Source organism: Amblyomma maculatum, chromosome 10 (genome assembly GCF_055883805.1).
Source record: "Amblyomma maculatum isolate TAMU_Amacu chromosome 10, ASM5588380v1, whole genome shotgun sequence".
Classification (NCBI taxonomy): Eukaryota; Metazoa; Arthropoda; class Arachnida; order Ixodida; family Ixodidae; genus Amblyomma; species Amblyomma maculatum.
In genome coordinates, this window is record NC_139353.1 from 2489741 (window position 1) to 2510411 (window position 20671).

The window sequence follows — 20671 nt, forward strand, 5'->3', positions numbered from 1 at the left end:
TTCTGCTGAAGCTGCCTGAATTGAACAAACCTCTATCCACTAGTTTGATCCAAGGCTTTCTGACCGACCGCTCGCGGTTTGTTACTGCTAATACCCAGTCCTCTTTTTCAGTTTTCTTTCAGCTATGTGTTCCACAAAGCACTGTCCCTTACTCTTAACGATCTCCCTTCAGTAACTTCTACCATCCACATTTTAGTTGACTGTGTACTTCGCTGCTCTGTAACCAACTCGTCCGACGCTTCTGCCTTATATCTATATCTAATTCGCATACAATAGTGATGTACTATGTGGCGTCCGTCCCTGAGAAGCTTTAGACTGTTGATTTCTTCTCACCACTGCCAAAACAACACATCCTACTTACAAAATTAACACTAGTACTACTTTTTCAAAGAATTTGTTTAAGTATCTTGGTGTTGACCTCACTAATGGCTTAACATTGTCTTGCCTTGTAAGCCATGTAACTAATTACTCTAATAGAACTGTTGGATACCTCTATCGTAACCTACCTATGGCTGGCACCTCCTTGTGTAAAATTACTAGATTACAAAACCCTTGTGTGATCACAACTTTAATATACCAATGATATAGTTGATCCACTGTAACTTTACTGAACCTTATGAGCCTGTTCAAAACCATGCCACCAGTTTCATTCCCTCAAATACTCCTTCAGCATCTCTGCCATGAAATCTGTTACAGTCTCCGTTCTTGTCACTGTACTTCATGCCCCTGCCTTTATCACAAGCTTTTCATACAAGACCTCATGGCAGTCGTCTCGGCTAACCTGTGTATAAAACACCTCGCACAGGTCATCGTAAAAGTGGCGTTTCACCGCATGCCCGCACAACTACATTTCATGAGTCATTCTTCGCAAGCACTGTTCACAACTGGAATCATCCCTCATCAGTGATCCTGTAAGCTTCAATACTGCCATCGAAGAACCTGTCTAATCATAGCCATGTATACCACTAGCCTGTCGCCATTTATCACTGTGCACAAGCCCATTCCTTCTGTAAAGTCTTGCATTAGGACCTTTGAGGTATCAATAAACACATAAATAAAAGCATGGTTGATAAAGATTCCTTACAATATGGGAACTGTGATTATGTTCGGCAGGAATATATATATATATGTAACAGGATCATGTTGAACGGTGTTAAGCTTGAGCTTGGCACAATTGTCTTTCCTGTGATATTAAACTTAGAAATTAGGATACTGAGTGATAACACTGACATGGTGGCTTGCCTTTTGAACTTAGAATGAACTTAGAATTTAGAATTTGATTGCAGTATTCCTTTCTTTGCATTCATCCTAAATGCAGGGGTGGAAGTGCTGCTTCATTCTGCTCCAGCCTGCTTTCCCTCCTCCAAAATTGCTCCAACTCGACTGCATCAATGTTCTGACATTAAATTTAGTCGAGCACGGTTTTGCCGCACAGTGGGCCATTACTGGTATTGGCAGCAAGAACCGCAATCCGAGACAATTAAGTTAAGCGACTATGAGAAGCGCAGCTGGGCAATGGTCTGTTATGAATTCTGTATACAGGGTATGTGGCTGGTGTAGTCAAAACAATGGCAGCACACTGGTAGCAGAGGTGTAATGCATCTCACCCGAGCCTAATACGTATAAAATTTTAATATTACTTTTAGTATGCAGCATAATGTTTGCTTATAAGCAAATTTGAGGAATTCGTTACGGAAAATGTTCTGTGCACTTGATATAGCACCTACTCCTGGCCTTTTGAATCGCCTGTGGTGAGAGAGAAATGAGATCAGCGAGTGAAGCAGGCGCACCAAACTACTACGAGGTAGCGAAGCACTGGAAGTGGTAGACGAGTATGTGTACTTAGGACAGGTAGTAACCGCAGATCTAGATCATGAAAGGGAAATAACTAGAAGAATAAGATTGGGATGGAGTGGATTTGGTAAGTATTCTCAGATTATGACTAGTATCTTACCGGTATTGCTCAAGAGGAAGGTTTACAGCAGTTGCATCTTACACTTACTCACCTATGGAGCTGAAACATGGAGGCTAACGAAAAGGGTTCTATTTAAGTTGAGGACAATGCAGATGACTATGGAATGAAAAATGGTAGGTGTAACGTTAAAAAATAGGAAGCACATAGAGTGAGTTAGAGAAATAACTTGAGTTAATTACATTCTAGTGGAAATCAAGAAGATGAAGTGGGCATGGGCAGGGCATGTAATGCGTAGAGAGGACAACCGATGTTCGCTTAGGGTATTAAACGATTCCAAGGGAAGCAAATCGCCGCAGGGGACAGCAGAAAGTTAGGTGAGTGGATGAGGTTAAAAAGTTTGCAGGAGTAAAGTGGATGCAGCTAGCACAGGTAGAGGAGTATGGGAGAGGCCTTCACCCTGCAGTTGGTATAGTCTGGCCGATGATGACTACGAGCCATTAGAAACTTGTCCAGCTGCAACGAATTACACGATTTGTTTGTAGCGATTCTGCTGTGAATACATGCAGGTGCTTCACCATCTAGCCTGTCATGCCTACGACAGACAAAAGCACACTTGGAACTCTTATGGAGGTGATGCCACTTAGGTGCCAGTCACTAAATATGTTTTCAAAAGTGTTGGAAAGTCATACAGGGCCTATCGCCAATGTGTTGAAACTAAGATAGCTCAAGCAATAATTTGAGCAGCCACAGAGGGCCATAAAGTAATGAATTTGAAGGGGAAAAAGGCTATACTTAAAGTGCCACCTATCTTCCCTGAAGGCGTTACTGGCCAGTACCCAGAAATTTATCGGCACAGGCGCAGGGTCAAAAAGAATATGCGCAATATAGAAAGCAGAAATGTGCTGTTCATTGATGTGAACTTCAAACTAGTGGTAATACTTGAGCGCATCAAAGTTGTAAAGTCCACCTTTGAATCTTAGAAAACAGTATAAATCTCTTAGTTAAACGATCTTCAATTATGAAGTGTAGAAGGCAGCATTCCATTTGCTGCTATTTAACCCTTTGACTGGTTTTGCCGTACAGGTGCTGCGGCTGCATGCTGTCCCGCGGCGTTTTTGCAGTACGGGTATTGCGCTAAACGCATAGCGTTTCAAATAGTTCGACACTGGAGGTGATTTTTTTTTTTTTTCCGGAATATTCGACAGTCAAAGAGTTAAGTGAGGAAGCTAGAATTCTATTATTAAAAGAGAGTCTAGAATCTTGCTCCAAGACATAATGTGATTGCTCCGAAACTCTAGTTTTATTGCTTCAAAGCTGCTCCGAAGTTACTTTATTACTGCTCCCTGAGCTGTTCTAAAATGCTTGAGCCTGCTTCCTCCTGTGTAAATATGATTACTTTCTTCCTCTGTACGGCGCTTCAACCAAGAAAAAGCTCGGTTATAATTTCTTTTCCGTGTTTTTTTGTTTGTGTGACTAAACTATTTAAACTAATATTCTGCCTTAAGGTCAACCAACTTAATAATCTCCTTAATAATAAGCGAAGCATATAAGCAGAAGGAGCGATCACTTTCACTTTGACATTAGATGTTGCAGAAAGTCAAGTTCATCATGGTTGACAGCAAAGTCTTATTCATTGTAATAAATTTATGGCTGTATCAATACTTGTGCATGTTACTTTTGGAATGAGGTCTTTGAGATTGAGATAGATGTGGTCAGAGGTAGGGAGATGAACACAGCACTGACTGTCAACTGAGGTTTATTGGAAAACAGAGGAATTTATGCACATTTTCATAACATGTGACTCAGCCGAAGTCAAAACGTCTTATACATGTATACCAGTTTTCTCTCCTAACAAAGCATTGACAAAAAAAAAAAAAAAAAGTAACAATAAACAAGAAATCACAAAAATCCAAAACGCAAGTGAAGTAGTATACACCATGAGCAAGCACATGCCTCACCGCTAAACATTCAATGAAGACAAATGAAAAAGCCAGGTTGGGCTGTATATGGGCTTCTGTTGTCAAAATGTAAAGTATGAATGAGCAGGATTAAGTCGTGTCGTTAGCCTTAAAAACTACCAGATATAGAACCGAAAACTGCCATACAAGCAAAGATATAACATACTAAGCGTTTTGAGTAAGCCTACGCTACTTACAGGATCTCAAGTTCTTTTTCACTGAGCATTATTGAAGGTGCACTGACGCACAAGCCCTTTTTCTGTTTTAATGACTCTTGCCTCCAGAATCTCTCTTGTAATCTGCTTGTTGCTTCTACCAATAATCTTTGTTTTGTGAAGCCCAGTGCTTAAAGTCTGGCTCAATCGGAGGGGGTCTGTAGTGATTTGAGCATTGGTGGAAAGGGAAATAAAGAGAAAAAGTGGCTGGTTGCCTGTTTTGCAAATCGTTTTATACAAAGGGGAGAAACCATTACTTTTCTCCATCTCTGGTTTTTATTAATACTCAATGTGATACTGTTGAAACGGTAGAGAAAAAATCTTCCAATTACACCACTGACAAGAACAAAACAATGGTTACCTGGTTTGTATTCTTACAGTCCTCATGCTTGAATTCAAGCTTGTGGGGATCTCGGACCCCTCTTAAATATTATGGGGGGGGGGGGGTCTCTAACACACCCCCTGGCTTTAAGCCCTGTAGAAGCCAGGGCATACAACCTGTGCACCTGCTGCAGTGCAAAGCAACGTTTCCTTTGCAGATGTTTCTTTTTTGCAAGTTTTTCATAGGTATAATTGTGTTCTCAGAGCCGTTCATTGAGGCATCTACCCATTTGTCCAATGTAACGTTTCCCACAGCTTAATGGGATCTCATACACCGCACCTGTGCTGCAGGGTACAAATAAAGTCTGGTGTTCTATGCTACATGCGCGTCGCTGCACACCACAAGTTTGAGTGATCCTACAAAGCTTCGATAACTTTTCCGAAGCTGTAAAAACTACTTCGATATTTACTTTTTTGCCTATTCGTTTCAAATCATGCGATATGCTGTGCAGATAAGGTATTGCAACCAGATTTTGTTGTTGTATTCTGTCCACTGTGTTAGGCATAGCATCCTTGCTGTTTGTTTTCATTTTTTTATAGGTTCCTTTAGCAACTGAGATGACACCATGTTCCGGATAGCCGGCTTCTTTCAACCTGTCAATTTGATGAATGAAGCTGCTTTCCAGGCATTTTCGAGATTATCTCATTCTTCTTTTGACTCCTCTTCCTTTCTTCTGTCACTAAATCTCATGTCAAACGTAAAATGGGAACAAATTTTCTCACCATCCCGGCACATTTCATTTTCCTCACTTTTGTTTCCCGACCTGGTGGGCTTGACTAGTCTTGCATCAGCTGACGGACTGGTTGGCCTTGGTGACCCGTACTCAGGACATTCTCGGTGCCTAATACTCCGTGTCATTAAAGTTTCTTCCTCCTCCTCCCAGTGCATTCCTTTCGTTACCGTTTCCACCTAAAGCATCTTGTCCCAACTATATCTCTCATTTGCATTAACCTAGAACACTGCTTTTCCTTTGCACCATTGCCATTCAGTCCCCCATTTATCTTGACTCTCCTCCTTTTAATTGGTGTACCTGGCTGGAGTCCTCCATGTCGAAGTGACAGATGGCCCTGGTTCTACAAGTTGCAAACCTCTTTGGCACTCATTTTTGTAGCCAAATAAAGTTTATTACTACTACTTCTACTAGGTATTGAAGTACAGTTTAAAGAGTTGAGGAAAGGTCTACAGGCACCAGCATAGCTGAAAGCGAAACTTAAAAAACACAATTAGACCTTAAACGTGGGTCATTTTATTTTGCAGTTCATAACTTATATTTTGGATAGTTCCAAAGAAGCTCTGAATGGTCGCTTTTGATCGTGCTTCTATACCTTAACATTTCTAACTGAAGGTATGAATGCATTCTAGAAAAGAAAGCAAAAGCCTTCAGGGCTAGGCTTTTTTTGTGCTTCTAAGTGTTGCAATTTTTTAGAAAAATTTGGCATTGGCAGAACAGCCAAGTTGAGTATTAAATTTGGGTAAAATGAATTCTGCTTTAACCATACACTCTAAAATTGCCCAGTACTCTTGCTGAATTTTGGGGGTGCTATTAAAATCACTTGTTTTGACATTTCAAAAGCCTTTTTCTGTTTCTTCTTTGGCTGCATATACTGCAGCTAAGTCTCTTGATTTTAAGCGAGTATCTCAATTTTAAGGCACTTTTGATGACTCGGTACTCGTGCCTTTTCCTTTCTTAGAAATTTTTGCCTCAAATTCAAGTTAGTTTTTATTTCATACAAAGAGGAAGCAGCCACAGTTAAGCAATTACTGTAAGTGTCTTGATGAGCTGGCCCATCAGGTGATGAGGAATGCTTTGTATATACTGATTCACTAAATGAGAAGCATGGGCATGTTCAACTCAAATAAAATTAGCTACCTTTTCTTAATCTTCAAAAAGCATTTGATACAGTGACCCCTAAGATTTTAACTACCAAACTGAACTACTTAATTGTCTTCTGCTGTCCATTTATTGCTATTCTTATGAATTTTTGCATCAGATTAAACAACCAAATCAAACCTTGTATCAGTAAAAGGGGGTTGTAAAGGGTGGGGTTTATTCCATCTCCCATACTTTTTTCCTTAATTTAATAGCACAAGACTCAAAATTTAAACTTCCACGAGTTTGTCCTTCTAGAATGAACAAATTATGTCACTAAGTGTTCTGACAATGCAATTTTAGTGAATAAGAATCTGTTGGCACCATGCAGGGGGTCATGTCGACGCCCATGTCAGTATCTATATCAGTGTAAACTTTCCCAAAACATAATTCTGTTGGTGTATTTAACGCAAGAAATTTTTATGCGCGGGCTAAATTGAAACCACTGTGATGATCGAGCGCGTACCTGGCCATAACCTTCTCTATTTTTTCGACCTGGCTCTCCTATGAGCCCGTTTCATATGTGCGGGTATACCTTGCTCTCGAAGCTTGCCGTCCCTCCTGTGCGCTAAGAAGGAGCAAGTGACAACTTCGGAGCAGTACGCTGCCATCTACGCTACCTTCCGGGGTAGTTCCGGCCGTACACAGGCGAAACCGAAACTATACAGCGGGTGAGCGCAAATCGCCACGCTAGTCATGCATGCTGATCTTTACGATTCAATACGCGCCACGCACGGCCGCGGGTGTCACTCCTTTCATAATGTTCGGGAGCGCCCGGGAGGAATGGCTAGCGAAGCGATCGTACAACGTGCACCCGTACATATATATGCCGCGCGCACTAAATTATCCTCGACCGAGAGGTTTCGTTTTCTGCCATACGCAGCCTAAATTCGTGTGCTAAAAGCGGGGACGATAATGGTGTTTCCAAAATTTAAAAGACTGATATAGATATTATAATTGCGACCTCAGCAAACCTATAGCTGTTAGTAAATGAGGCGCTAGTGCGCATGACTAGTTAAAAAGTATTATCAGTTATATACCAGCGCCTGCTTAATTAATTGTTATCGCACCGCGCATACACGGGCACAATTAAAAGCCTCCAGCCAAACCAACCCGTGAAACTGCATGTTAATTCTGCAATGCCCGCAGTCCCGGCATAGTTTCTTTTTTCACAACTCGCACCCGCAGCAGCGGAGGCTGCAACGAATTGCATGCCGCCCGTAAGCGTGTACGTGGCGTCGATCGGCATTGCAGTGCACCGTTGTGATCATTTAAGAGCCAACAGATCCCGTACGTCTTTGTTGGCCAGCGTGTATAAACGAACTGCCTGGCGACTCGAGCAGGGTAAGCCATGCTAATTTGACCAGGAGGCGACTTCGTGCCAGGAATTGCATGGTTGCGATTTTATAGGAAGTCGAGATTGAATTGTGATGTCCCAGTGGAAGCTAGGTGGAACGGGACTGCATGGCCATGTCACAAAAACGTAGCAGCCGCGGGCAAAACCAAGCACCCAACAACGCAACAGTGTACGTCTTCTCCCTCCCCCGCTGTGCTGGTGCAGTTGACGTACTCGACTTCTGTGTCCAAGGGTGTGGGATTCAATCCTGACTGGGGTGACTGCTTTTCAATGGGAGCGAATACTAACAAGGCGCCCGCGTGTACTGCACGGTACGGTAAAAACCCAGCCAGATGGTCGAAATTCTCGGAGCCTTCCACTATATACGGCGTATCTCACAGCCTGATCGAGTTGCTTCGGGACCTCATAAACCAAACCATCTTTTGCAGTGCAGTTTAATTCGTCCCCCACGTACCCACCTCGCATACACAGCATATGTAACGCGACTCATTCGAACATTTGACCTCGAGAGCTATTATTCGAACTGAAGTGGAAGCGCGAATTTTCATGTGGCACTTGATCTCAGTGCGTGGTTATGCATATGTTTGTTGTGAACATAAAATATGGAAAAATAAGTAAAATTTTTGACTATATATTTTGCGCGGCCGGATTTAGAAGCAATGGTACATCCAGCAGCCAAATGACCGTGTATATCGAACAATTTGTTTAAATTATTCCATGGTCGTCTCTAACAAATCCAATGCGTGAGATATGCATCAGAGTGCATCGCCGAACTTTCTTCCTCTGATGTGCTCTTTATTCGCTTCGCTGGTTACGCGACTGCCATAGGGCTGCGCTATAAACTGAACTCGATAAAATATTTTAATTATGTGCTCAATTAGTAGAGCTGGGCTTACCTGCTTAGTACAATAATCAGCGAAAATTGGTGGCCATTAGCAACCAAACTGGAAAGAGGGTTGAATCCGTGCCGCGGAGGGCGTGGCGTCGCTGGGAGAATCGACGGCGACGATGCGCCAGCCGACAGCTGACAGTCGATGACCAGACGCATAGCATGCTTGGCTTGTAAAGGTGACCACTGCACAAGTGCTGCCGATACTTTACGTCGCAGTCGACAAGAGAGAAGTGAAAGCGATTAAGTTGACTTACGTTGCACTCTCTCCAGGCGTTTTAATTGAGCAGTAGCCCGTCCATGTTTGGTGTCAGTGCTGCGTTTTCATTTTTAGTATCAACCAAGCAGCTCGATCAGACCACTATTATTTGTGCTTGAGGAAGTATATATGACAAACACTAAGTGACGACTAGATATATCAAATTTTCTTTATTAAAAATAGTAGTTGGCAGGGCCCTTACCTGCAGGTATACGTAAAGCCTGATAGCATCTGGTTTAAGCACCCTTCCATATATATTTCATGGAAATCAGGTTAAGCCTAGCTGAGTCCACTTAGAAAGGTACCCTCTCGCAAAACATGGCTTGCCAGTGCGAAAGCACGAAGGTGCTGTATAAAAACTAGCAGATGTCGTCCTTACATGACGGAAACTGGCAGCTTGAAATATGAAATCTATGTGTGCCAGGAGGAATTCTATGTAATATTAAGCATTGCAATACTTTGCTTGAAAGCATATGCTTTTTTTTTGCTCATTAGTTTCATTCACAGTGCACATGGGGTGTCCACTCAGAGACATCTACTCTATTTTCCTTTTCCAAAAGCTTGCTTTGTCCCTGACACAGTACTGCCAAATTTTTCACTTTTTTGGGCTAAGAAATTTCTCACTGCAAAATTGGAAAGTGTACCAAGCAATTAAGTAAGGCAACAATGCTATGCTTCAGAATACTCAGGCTACTAGAGGCATTAAGCTGAAGGTTTCATCATTAAAATCTTGTCAAACATGAGGATAGTCCAAAACTGAATTGATAAACTACTGAAGTTAATACTGCATTTATGGTTCCAAAAATGGCTGGGATCACAGGTGCATGCTGAACTTTTGCTGCTATACGTACCTTAATACTATTTCTCAATCTTTTGGAACGCTGTCATCTTGGCAATGCTATTTTTTTAACTGCTGATTTTACTTACAATTACTGTGCCTAAAGGTTAAAGGTGTGGGAAAGGTTATACCAGAAACTGAAATACACCTAAATTGAGCAAATGCAACAAATATTTCGGGGGCACTTCTGCACCGCTGTTAAGGAAAACATGCCACAGCATTTACGACTCCTGTATCCTCATCCCTGTACATTTAGTTGGCTACTTGTTGACTCACCAATCTTAGTTTGCGCTTTTATCACACATGCCAATTTGTAAGTTTACTAATTATCACATGATGTGAATGAACTCGCAACTCACACATCTGACTTGGGATTCTGAAAGGCAATGAGTTTTTCTCATGTCAAAGGAGCTGCTTGGGTAGGCAGCTGGACCATACCATGGTCCCCACATCACCCAGACCAATCCATCCGGTCATACCATCTGCCAGTCATCCTTGTCGCTCAAATTGCCTTTTTTGGTAAATATGGCCCTTTTAATGCAATCACGTTAAATTAGGCGAGGGCTTCAACTATTGTTACATGGCAAGAATCACTGCACACGCTTTTTTTTATGCCCTTTTAGTATGCTGCCTCACCATCCCAGTAGCATAGAGGCACAGCAATAGCGTATTGAGAGGGTATCCAAGGTTAGAATCTCATTGCTACAAGCATGTCACCTCGCTATTGAACACAATTCACTTTGAAGGGCCAAGATTACAATATTTTAGTAAAGTGATTAGCACTGCCAAATGTTTGAGCATTACATGAGGTGAGAGTATGGGTGTATCCCACAGACAAGGGCATTGCAATTAAGTTGCTGCTCATCTGCAAAATACTGAATTAAACCAATCTTATGAAATTCAACAAACGCCGCCCACTTTGCCATTTTATCATCAGTCCCTGCCTGCAGTTCGAAACATCTTCATTGGGCTTACCTCTAAAAATTGTCTACGAAACATATCTGTGAACTTTTCTTACTTCACTGGTTTTGCGGATTATTTCCAGTCTCAAAAGGAATAACAAATACATGTGGTTCTATGACACATACAGTAAATACTTACCTTTCTAGGTAGGTTACAAAAGGGAAGTAATGCAGAAGGTAGGCAGTCTAAACATAAATGAGTGTGTCAATATGGTGTTTTGGCACTGGAGTGTTTATTACTCCAATCATGTGCGTTAATAATGAATGAAAAGGCACATAAGTAGGAATACTTTATTTTGACACAGAAGCTATGGCCAACGTGTGTGTGTTGCCATTACGCTCGTAAGTGAAGTGCAGACTTGTGAGTACACTGTTGAGCCAGTAGCACAGGGAGCAGTCAACTTGGGCCAGGGAATGCCATGCTTTGAAAGGTGGGCAGCTGTTGTCATCTCTCGACCAGTATCAGTCACGTGCAGGATCGGCTGTCACGGGGAGAAAAAACAAAAGAATGCAAGCTCAGAACAATAACAAAACACCCAGAGAAACTCAGAGATGTACCAAATTTAAATAAAAAGATAGCAGGACTGCAGCTAATGCAGCAGCTCATATATTCTAATAGTGGATTTGCATATGGTCACTCATCATCATCATCAGCCTGATTATACCCACTGCAGGGCGAAGGCCTCTCCCATATTTCTCCACTTAACCCGGTTCTGTGCTAGCTGCATCCACTTGACCCCTGCGAACTTCTTAATCTCATCCGCCCACCTAACTCTCTGCCGCCCCCTGCTACGCTTTCCTTCCCTTGGAATCCAGTTTGTTACCCTCAGCGACCATCGGTTATCCTCTCTTCGCACTACATGTCCTGCCCATGTCCATTTCTTCTTCTTAATTTCCACTAGAATGTCGGTAACTTGAGTTATTTCTCTGACCCACTCTGCACGCTTTCTATCTCTTAATGTTACCCCTACCATTTTTCGTTCCATAGCCCTCTGGGTTGTCCTCAACTTAAGTAGAACTCTCTTAGTTAGCCTCCACGTTTCAGCCCCATAGGTGAGTACAGGCAAGATGCAACTGTTGTATACTTTTCTCTTGAGCGATACCGGTAAGCTGCTAGTCATAATCTGCGAGTGCTTGCCAAATGCGCTCCATCCCAATCTTATTCTTCTTGTTATTTCCTTTTCATGGTACGGATCTGCGATTACTACCTGCCCTAAGTAGACATATTCGCCTACTACTTCCAGCATATGGTCACTACACCCTCAAAAAGGAAAGAAGCACAAATGCTGAATTCATGACTCGTCAAAGGAACCAGACAAGAAGAAAAGTGTGCACCCTGTAGCATAGCCCAAGAATGAGAAAAGCCAAAACAGCGAAAAGGTTACCCTAAGTAAGGCCAGTACTAGTGCTCTCTGCATGCGTGTGACAATGTATCACTGCAGTGCACATGCACAGCAGAAATGGACACCATGGGTGGTAAAGAACTTTATCAACACTGGCCGCAGACATCAGAACAGACAGCTGATTGTACTTTGGTATAACGCAAGCGTGCGGGCTTTGGTAGGTTGTGAAGCATATAAATAAACGTTGAGACATCTTGAAAACCATGTGTGCACATTTTCATTTGCTGCTGCATCCAAGAAGTTTCGCTTGCACTGTTCATTAGACGACATGCGTTGCTCTCGGATTGTAGCGTTTGTCGACTACACAGCATGATTCCAGAATTGCGACTAACTCAGCTGTGAACATTTCATTTTTCTAAACTTGCGAAATTCTTCCTATGGGCTGTGAAAAAGAATGAGGAACTGTTCCACCGAAATGTAGTCGCTCGCCCTCTATAATGCACATGATGGCAGCTATAAGTCATTTTGTGCCAAACAGTAATTTCCATACAAGTAACAAGAAGTTCTCAAACTATGTGACAGGACCATAGCTATTTACTTTGAGGGTGGCCACAGCAAACGGGCAACAACCACAAGATGGCCAAATCCCTCACCGAACTACAGCACCACAACAGTTGCTACAATGCTAGCATCATAAAACCTCTGGCTGTCTGATATATGGTCCTCATCACAAATACACCAGTTCATGTTGTTAAGGAGGCTGTCCATGAGCATCATACTTCTCAAAGCAGCTAAAAAATATTGCAAACAGAGACCAACACTTGATTTTAAGTGCAGTAGCAGCACTACTAACATTCAGTGTGTTAATGGAGTATAGACACCCTGAAACAGATGACAAAAATTCAATTATAAATTATTTAGCAGTTGAAGATAAAAGCCAGGTGATGATCTGTACAGAGTAATGTTTTGCATGTCGTTAACAAGCAAAATGCGACCAAAATTAGGTGCATATGCTCCTGTAAGATGAAGTGCTGCACTGGCCTAGCCCAAGCAGTGCGAGTACCTCGAGTCAAAACGCTTTCAAGTGCCATCATCCATGAGATGGTTGCCCAATAGCAATCGGAATTTTCATAATGCAGCGTTCCTTATCTTCGGCTAGCATTTTTCACTCTTCCCAATGGATGCAACCCTCCCCCAAAACTCCAAATTGAAGACATCAATTCAGTCATGCAGAATTGTCAATAATGACTTGAACCACAAACCAACTTGGAGAGGTGGAAGCAGGCTCGAGCACTTTGAAGCTATAAAACGGGAGTTTTGAAGCACGTTTCTAAAGTCAAAAGATTTTATTAGCTGAATTTTTTATACCTGACATACCAAAATAACCTTTTTGATTCCTTTTTATTCAAAGATCAATGCATTGCTGAAAATGCAAGACTAACAGCCAAAACATGTATAGATGTTTAAAATAACACAAATGACCTTAGCAACAATTTGGAACAAACTAGTAGAAAATGCAATGCTTGTTAGCTTGAGAAATGTGGACTATACCACTAAGATGTGCTCAAGCACCACTAGACTAGTTCGGAGTTCACATCAATAAGCAGCACATTTCCACTCTCTATCTTGTGCATATAATTTTTTTTTATCCATGCCTGTTCTGATAAAATTTCCAAGTCACTGATCAGTAATAACTTCAGTGAGGATAGACTGCACTCAAGGATAGCCCTTTCCTCCTCCAGATGCCCTACTCCATGGCTTTCTGTCAGTGGCTTCTCATGTTTTCGCTTGAGTGGCACCGGAGCTTCCTTAATTTTAACATGTTAATGATGGGCCCTCCATGCCTGCCCAACACTTGTGACATTTCTAATGATTGACACCTTCATGGTGTCACACCCATAATACTGTATGTTTTTGTCTGACGTATGTTTGACAAGCTTATTATTAACAAAGAGGTTCAATGAAATAGATCTATGACTGCCAGAAACGAGGCTCATGCTGGTCTGGCTTATGGGATTTAATGTCCCAAAGCAACACAGGCTATGAGAGGCTCATGTTCTTCTATTTAGCAGAAAAGGAAAAAATTGAGGAAAGCATATAATTAACTAATAAAAATAAAATCTGCATTGGTGATGAATGGCAATTAGAAGTGTATCTACTCTCAAATGAGAAATAACTCATTACAAACTAGGAAAACAAAACAAAAACAAGAAACATGCCACTGTTGAGGTCCGAGACCTCCACATTATGCATCCCATGCTTTACAAACTAGCTACAATAATGGCTGTGCAATCTTTTACTTTCAAGCTATTTATGTTGCATGTATCCCAACATAGACAGAGTTCATCAGTGCTAAACTAAACCACAGCAGCAGACATGGGAATGCCCTGTAAATACAGCAATAAGGTTAACGACTGGGCGAGTTGGTAATCATTCATTTTAAACCAGCCAAAAGACGAGACACAGAAGCCAGCCTCATCTCGTTCGCTTCTATTCTCTGTCTCGTCTTTTGGCTGGTTTAAAATGAAATACAGCAAGTGCCAAGTAGAACATGATGTGAAGCGTGGTGTCTGAAGGGTTGTGTATGAACGAGCCACGCCGGCGTGGCACGCCACTGCTCGTAGTGTACCCAACCTCCGACAGGCAGTGAGACCCACGGATTCGGGCAGTACGGCCAGTGTGACTCTTTTGTCTTCCCATGATAACTCTAGACTGTTAGAAATTAGCGGAAAACGAATATATTAGTTTAGGCCGTTTACAGTCTCCAAACACACCACGAAATATGTCAGCTGTATTGCATTTCGCTTCTGCTTAAAGGGGGACATGGCTCTTAAAATTATTTTCCAATTTTTGACCAAATTTGATAAAACCTGGCATTCTGATTCAGTTTCTTGCACTGATTTCAAACATGCAACCATTTTTCCAACTGGCCAATTAGTTCAAGAGATAATGAAATTAATTGTTCATAATTTGCAGAAACAATGAAAAAATAACAGCACTACAAAAAAATTCACATGGACACTTTGCTAGGTACTAGAAAGCATAATGAATACAATGTTAGGAGCATTTCTTTTTTTTTTTTAACAAATATTAGCGATGTTATAGCAGTTCAAAGTTTTCAATTTTGCTCTAAATCAGACAGGAAGGCACTCACATTTGGAGCAGTGAATTTTAAACTGCTATAACATCGCTAATATTTGTTATACAAAAGTGCACGTAACATTGTATTTGTTATGCTTTCTAGTACCTAGCAAAGTGTTCACGTGAATTTTTTGTAGTGCGGTTATTTTTTCATTGTTCCCGCAAATTATGAACAATTTCATTTTATCTTTTGAACTAATTGGCCAATTGGAAACATAATTATATATTTGAAATCAGTGCAAGAAACTAAATCAGAATACCAGGTTTTATCAAATTTGTTGAAAAACGTAGGAAAAATAGTTTTAAGAGCCATATCCCCTGTTAAGGATGGCGACAACGAGACAAACGCGAGAGCTGCCGCTTTCAACTATTGTGACAAGAATTCCCCACCGGAAAGGAACGCGGGGTGTTTGGCCAGACGGCGACAGCAGCCCAAGTCGGGCCATCGGGAAACAAAATAGGTTCAAGTGAATCCCGGCGTCTTCCCGCCTGGGTCAGTACCCTCAAGCCGGCCACGCGGTCATCCCCTTCGTCTGGCTGACAGCGCGCAAAGGCCCTTGCGACGCAGACGGTGTGGCCCAGACCAAGTCCTCGCTAGCCATCTACCCTACGCTTCTCCAATTCGTCTTGCCGACAGCGCGCAGTGGCGCGTTCGACATGGTTCGACGCGGGAGTGCCCCCGACATCGACGCAGGTGTGTGCCAGACTGTGAGACGCCGGCAGTCAGTGAGCTCCTCGTGTGCTGCCCTTTACACTGCCACAGCGGCTTCCTCCTTCCCCACCAAGTCTAAACTTTCGAGGGGGGCCCCGAAAAAAAAAAAAAAAAAAGAGAGAGAGAGAGAGAGAGAAAGTAATCGGATTTCTTGTGAGGAGGCTTTAATATTTAGACACCGCGTGCAGCAAAATATAACATTAAAATCTCGAGGAAACGCAAGGTAGCCAATTGCATGTGTATGTAGTCTTCACGCCATGCCAAAACGGCCGTTAGTCAAGCGTAGGTATCACCTCCATCAAAGAAAGAGAAAACCAATATTCTTCCCAATTTAGTGTATCTGTGAACTGGAGGCGACGGTGGTAGAAGAAAGACAAGAAGCTCAGGCGGCGTGCCCGCCCTGTGGTGTGCGAGAGGCGCTGTTATATCATAGCTATATTTATCGCACCGCCGCCAGGGCCGGCATGTGTTCTGGCTGCAATGCTCTTCGCTGATTCTGCATGTAGAAGGGCCCCCCCGCCTCCAATTTCCCCTTTCGAGAAAGATGGCGCCGTTGCGGCAGCAAGACTGTATCTGTGGCTGAGGCGTCCCGAGTGTTGAACAGCAACCTTGGAAAAGGCCAAACCTCATAAAGCGTTCAGACGTTGGCCCTTCCCAGTGGTTTGTATGAGGTTTCCAGTTCCTAGTCTCCAGTGGTATACAAAACTGATCATATGCGGAAGCACCTTATCGCAGACCAGACTGTCTGTGCTCGCTGATAGCTTAAAAAGCCTCATCCTGCGCTACTCTAATTTATTAGGCGAATGCCACGCTGCACCACACTAGAGTAACCCGCACATGGCATTTTAAGCTTTAAAACATGCAAGAGCGGTGTCTGACTGCTGCTCTTCAGTCACAGAGGGGAGTAATTTCATATATTCGTTTGAATCGTTCAATGTGGCCCGCGCACATCTAATTGCTTACAACATTAATTGACTCATTTAAACATTGTTCATTCAAGATTTATCTTATTTCAACGTCAAGGAGATTTCTAAACTCTATCAAGCCTTTGCGGCTATTTCTGTTATGAGACGTTCCAATCAACAGCTAAAAATGAAAACCATACCTACGTTTGGTTTTGAATTTTCTCACAACGAAAAAAAAAAAAAGTGTACATGACATGAAAAAAACAAGAGAGCTATGTCTGGAGTAATGGTCCCCAACCGGCTCAAGGTATGAGGATGCTGTAGCACAGGCGTTCGCATCACTTCGGCCACATGGGGTTCTTCAATGAAACTGTCATCTATAAGCATATGCCTGCCATGCTTTCAGCTCCGACCGAAATGCTGTCTCCCAATTAGGATCAGACTAGGGTATCCCAGCTCAGTACTCGAGAGCTTTAATGACTAAGCCACCGCGGTGCCGTAATAAGTAAATAAATAAGCTATGAAGACTAAACCTTTTTCTCGGAGCGTACCAGTTATTTCATCCGTTTCGTTGCTGCGCCGCCGCGGATTTTTACTCTGACAAAGTGACTATAAATCGGACATCGGCTCTCTGTGTACAAGCCCGAATCCGGCTCGGGCCCGCACGTTTAAGTCCACCCCGGGTCCAGTAAAAATGTTCACGAGTCGGCCCAGACGACCCGTGGGCTGAGCCGCACCCGGCTTTTGGGCCGGCCCATGCCCACGCAGTATCGTGTGAAGCACGTGCTACCTTCACCCGACACTTCTACACAAGGTTTGACGATCTTCTATTTTTTCGGTTCCTGGGGCTGCCTTTCAGTGGGTCGCTTTCTACTTTTCGAAGTCTGAAAGGTAGGCAAGGCCGGCAGAAAATATCGTAGGGACCGCTTCCTTTGCTAGCAACGAGCAACGCTTTGTAGCACATGCCCATTTAACTCTGTCATCCATGTTTTGGACACAAACCTGGGCTTCAAATGCCCCTCACAAAGAGTGACTGTATAGCTCGGTCCTATCTTGGTATGCCGGCCGCCATAGCTGAAGCTGTTCGACATCTTTTCGCACCGAAAAAAGCTGACATTTTTCATTGCAGAATACGTAGCCTGTATCGCAGTGGAGAACAATGCACGTTTTTTCCACATTACATTACAACTTAGAATATACCATGATCGAAGAAAGGCGTGGAGCGGGGGCGTCAGCGAAAGTTGAGAACTGACTGCAATTCCTTGCGGCAACCAGCGAACCCGCGGCCACCAACAGTCAACGCAGTCTCTCGGCAGCCTACAAAAATCAGCGCATCGGTATCGCCACTTACTGCTTGGTGTGGAGCAGCCCGCTCACGCACTTCTATTCTAACACCATGATGCGGAGGTTGTGTTTCCGGGCCGACCAGTGGCATATGGTAGTTTTTTGCTTGACAATTACCTCAGACAAACTCATTATGAAATCCATTGATAGCCAAGCCATTATGGGCATAGAGCAGCGGTCTCAAACTCATATTGCTACGTGGGCCGCATTGACAAAGCCTTTTCTGTCATGACCCAGGAGCCAGAAAACAAAACAACAGGAAACAAAGTACAATAAATAATGATAAAATGAACAAAAATAAGCAAAACTTTTTTTTTCCAGACCAAGCCCTTCCATTATTGCAAAAGAAAAGCAACGTGTGCTCCTTTCCGCTTGAATGCCGGACAAAAGCAGTTTCAGGATCACTCGGAGAGAGGTACTGAAATGACATACCTGTTAATAAATACCACACTTATAATCCTCAGCAAGAAAAAAAAAAACGCACACTTGGAAATAAAAGAAAAGGCAGGATGTCTGGCTCCTTGCTTTTGAAGGCATAGTGATGTCAAATGAAAGTTCATGCAGATTAAGTGGTCAACGCCTTATCAAAAATGAATGTGTACTAACTGGGTACTAAGTCTGAGCTTATTTTAGTTCGAAATCAGGGCTGGTGGTAATGCTTTCAAAACGTAGGCTAAAAATTGAGCTGGGCAGACTGCATCACGCAGCTTCGCTGGCCGTGCTCTAAGACCCCTGGCATAAAAGGATCATCTCTGATGAGTGGAAAGAGACTGCCCAGCGCTGCTGCGCCAGAAGATGCAGGAGATGACAAAGCAAGTGAGTGCGAGGGCATGCTCACAATTCTTGCTGCTACAGTGAGCCTCATTTGCTAGGCTGCTTTGATTAATGTGAAGCAACCCTGCCACAATCGGCTGGTAGGCATATCAGTGCCCGGAGAAGCTGTCACTGTTTTTAGCTGCTCAACGGCCCTGATAGTAACCAAATAAATAAATAAATAAAGTTCTTGCAGCAACTTTGTCACACGCACAAAAAAGCGACACAACCAATCTGTGTAGAATACCATTCGTTAAAGAAGGCAGCTTTGCTAGTTTCTCACAGCGAATTGAGAAGACAATATAGCGTGGTTTGATCTTCCATCTCGTGCAAACATTTGTTTGTTTTTGGAGCTAGTCTGGTTTTCTTAGTCTGAATCAACTGGTACATTGCACACTGTTTGCGATGCATTAATTGCAGCCGAGAAAGAAAGGCTGCGAACTACAAGCTGGACACCGCAACTGCAGCAAGCTGCAGGGATGCTTGCTTATTTGAATCCTTCATGCACTCTATGCAAACTGGTGACCTGTGCCATGTTCCCCATGTAAAAATTAAAACAAATGACCAGTCCCGGTGGCACAGCAATTGTTTTGAAATTAAGTACAGGGCTCACCTTGTGGCGTTGGAGCATATGCTGCCTCCGCCTTTCATAGTCCCATTTGTTCAGCCTCAGCAACCAGCAAGCCCATGCTAGACTCCAAAACACATATCAGGAAGGTCCCTGCGTACAAATATTAGACGTCAGCTAAGCGATGTTTACACACACAAAAGAAATTAAGACAAGTACAAGGCGAAATCGCTTACCTCACCGTAATTAGAAACTGGCCCTGCATACACTTGACAGTGCGCAGTCATAAAATGAGGTATGAAATCATTATTCTACACCGCGTCATTACAATGCGGGTCACACAAAGGGTCACGTCGCACAAATGGTTAGTACGTCGTGGTGCACCGAAACAAAAGCTTCCCACACAGGCCTGTGTGATCCTCGCCTTTCCTGCTTCTACGCGTTGTTTTGTCATGTCCTAGTATCTCCTTAAGTCCCTCCATCAGCTCAAAGACGTTACAATCAATAAATATTCATCCAGACCGCTGAGGAAAGCTCACCCAAGTTTCCCGCCCTTTTTAGGCGCACGCAAGACTGGTAGTCAGGCGTGTTTTACATGACTGAGACTTTTGTGCGGTTGGCCTAATAAACGGTATTTAACCGCATGTTCCTTGGTGTAGAACTACGTTGAGCTTTCGATTGAAACTTTCTATAATACACCTTTGGGCCGTTCGGGCCCACTGCCGGCCAAGCAGGCTCAATGGTCGTCAACAGAACATTTGGGCGCAGGGAAGTTGAAAACTAAATGTAGAGTTCCAGACAGCGGGCAATGACTCAATACATGCATACTGAAATATCTAAAAAATAGAAAAAATTGCTTACGTACCGTACAACACGAGAGCGCACGGCTGGCACGGCGACGCAGCTCCCACGGCTCCGACGACCAGCCATTCTGCTACTAAAAACAACCACCTACCCACAAAACAATAGCCGGACGTGACGTTTTTCTTAAACCGGATAAGACGTCATGGGTTGCAGCAAGCATTTTGCTCCTGCAACCCGGTTGCAGGAAGCATTTCGCTACTGCAACCGGGTCGCAGCAGACGGCGCCAGGATTTATTGAAGCAACAAGGTCGAAGCAATTTCTAGCTCATTTAGTTTTAATCGTGTAATTTTGTATTGTTTGTATATTGTTTACCACATCTACTACTTTTCATTCGT

The 20671-nt window shown here is 43.0% G+C and overlaps 1 long non-coding RNA gene across 1 annotated transcript; it reads right to left on the bottom strand.

Moving 5' to 3' along the window:
* Positions 1–10922: 10922 nt before the first annotated feature.
* On the bottom strand, positions 10923–20495 carry LOC146175385 (uncharacterized). The gene is made up of 3 exons (XR_014701382.1): positions 20337–20495; positions 19517–19624; positions 10923–11127 (listed from the first exon to the last, which is right to left on the bottom strand). It is a non-coding gene; the product is annotated as an uncharacterized LOC146175385 (long non-coding RNA).
* Between the last annotated feature and the right edge of the window lie 176 nt (positions 20496–20671).